The 2,192-nt window shown below is 73.6% G+C and overlaps 1 non-coding gene across 1 annotated transcript; it reads right to left on the bottom strand.

The window, feature by feature from the left end:
• Positions 1-836: 836 nt before the first annotated feature.
• LOC128823772 (5S ribosomal RNA) lies at positions 837-955 on the bottom strand. Its single transcript, XR_008442008.1, has one exon. It is a non-coding gene; the product is annotated as a 5S ribosomal RNA (ribosomal RNA).
• Between the last annotated feature and the right edge of the window lie 1,237 nt (positions 956-2,192).

The raw sequence follows: 2,192 nt of genomic DNA, 5'->3' as shown, positions 1-2,192 counted from the left end.
GCGGGGGGATTCGGGGCGGTCCCGCGAGCCGGCGGCCGGGCGCAGGGGGTCCGAGCGCGTCCGAGCGAGTCCGTCCCGGCCCCGGGGTCTCCCCCTGCGGCTCTGGGGGGCCGTGGGTCCCCGCTGGCGGAAGCCGCTGGGCGCTGGACACCCGCCGTCCGTCCCGCCTGGCCAGGCCTGGCCTGGGTGGCCGCGGGGCGGGGGATTCGGGGCGGTCCCGCGAGCCGGCGGCCGGGCGCAGGGGGTCCGAGCGCGTCCGAGCGAGTCCGTCCCGGCCCCGGGGTGTCCCCCTGCGGCTCTGGGGGCCGTGGGTCCCCGCTGGAGGAAGCCGCTGGGCGCTGGACACCCGCCGTCCGTCCCGCCTGGCCAGGCCTGGCCTGGGTGGCCGCGGGGGGATTCGGGGCGGTCCCGCGAGCCGGCGCCCGGGCGCAGGGGGTCCGAGCGAGTCCGTCCCGGGCCCGGGGCCTCCCCCTGCGGCTTTGGGGGCCGTGGGTCCCCGCTGGCGGAAGCCGCTGGGCGCTGGACACCCGCCGTCCGTCCCGCCTGGCCAGGCCTGGCCTGGGTGGCCGCGGGGCGGGGGGATTCGGGGCGGTCCTGCGGGCCGGCGGCCGGGAGGGTCCGGGCCAGTCCGCCCCATGCCCGGGGTCTCCCCCAGCGGCTTCGGTGGGTCCTCCGCGGAGGAAGCCGGGTGGGGAGCCGGACCCCAGGCGCCCAGACCCGTGACCTGCGGCCGCGACCTCCGACTCGGCAGGAGCGACGAGGGGCTTTCCGGCCCGTCCCCCCCCTCTCCTTCCTCCCCAGAAAAGGAGAGAGAGCTGGCTCGGACCGGGAAAAGCTGCCTACGGCACCTGGGATTCCCAGGCGGTCACCCATCCAAGTACTAGCCAGGCCCGGGACGGTTTACCTTCCGAGATCGGACGGGATCGGGGGCGTTCGGTCCGGTATGGCCGTAGGCACCCGGCCCCCGCGCCTCCTCGCCCGCTTTCCCCTGCCGACGCCCGGGCCTGCCGCACGGTGAGCCCCGGTCGGACTGCCCCCCTGCGGCAGGGCCCCCGTCTCTCGCGGGCCCGGTCCTTTTTTCCTTCTCGAGCTCCGGGGCCCGGGCTGGCCGCCAGAGCCCCTCCGCCCGCCCGCCCTCCCCGGCGTCGGGGAAAATATTGTCCCGGACATCCAGTGCGCCCTGATCCTGTCAGCCGGGGGGGGGGGTGGGTGGGTGGAGGGGGGGCAGTCCCTCGCTGCGGCCGGGGAGGGTGAGCCCAGGGCGGCTTGCCTGCCGTCCGAGTCCCCTCTCGGCCACCAGGTCAACCCCGAGCCGAAAGGGCTGAAAAATTTTCAGAGTCCCCTCCCGGGCACCAGGTCAACCCGTGGAATCGAACGGGTTCGCCTGCTGGCCGGTTCGCTTCCCGGCCACCAGGTCAACCCGTAGGTTTGAACGGGCACGCCCGGTGGCCGCTTTCCCGTCCGGTCACCAGGTCAACCCGGATCTCCCTCCTTCCCTGGGCGCCCCCTCCTCGGAGGCGTCAGGTTCCATTTTCTTTTTCCCCCCAGACTTCCAGGGGCCCGATCCAGTCGGCCGGGAGGCAGTCCCTCGCTGCGGCCGGGGTGGGTGAGGCCAGGGCGGCTTGCCTGCCGTCCGAGTCCCCTCTCGGCCACCAGGTCAACCCCGAGCCGAAAGGGCTGAACATTTTTCAGAGTCCCCTCCCGGGCACCAGGTCAACCCGTGGAATCGAACGGGTTCACCTGCTGGCCGGTTCGCTTCCCGGCCACCAGGTCAACCCGTAGGTTGCCGACGGGGCTAGCCAGTGGCCGGTTTGCTTTCCGGCCGCCAGGTCAACCCCTAGGTTTGAACGGGCACGCCCGGTGGCCGCTTTCCCGTCCGGTCACCAGGTCGACCCGGATCTCCCTCCTTCCCTGGGCGCCCCCTCCTCGGAGGCGTCAGGTTCCATTCTTTTTTCCAGACTTCCAGGGGCCCGATCCAGTCGGCCGGGAGGCAGTCCCTCGCTGCGGCCGGGGAGGGTGAGCCCAGGGCGGCCTGGTCCATGTCTCTAGTGGGCCCGATCCTTTTTTGGGGTGTTTTTTTTTTTTTTTCCGAGCTCCGGGGCCCGGCCCGCCCGGGCAGCCCTCCTCGGAGGCGTGGGGCGGATTTCCCCCCCCCCCCCCCCAGACTTCCAGGGGCCCGATCCTGTCGGCCG

The sequence above is a fragment of the Malaclemys terrapin genome, chromosome 15, assembly GCF_027887155.1.
Source record: "Malaclemys terrapin pileata isolate rMalTer1 chromosome 15, rMalTer1.hap1, whole genome shotgun sequence".
Taxonomy (NCBI): Eukaryota; Metazoa; Chordata; order Testudines; family Emydidae; genus Malaclemys; species Malaclemys terrapin.
The sequence above is the reverse complement of the archived record's forward strand: the minus strand, read 5'-3'. Positions and strand labels throughout refer to the sequence as shown.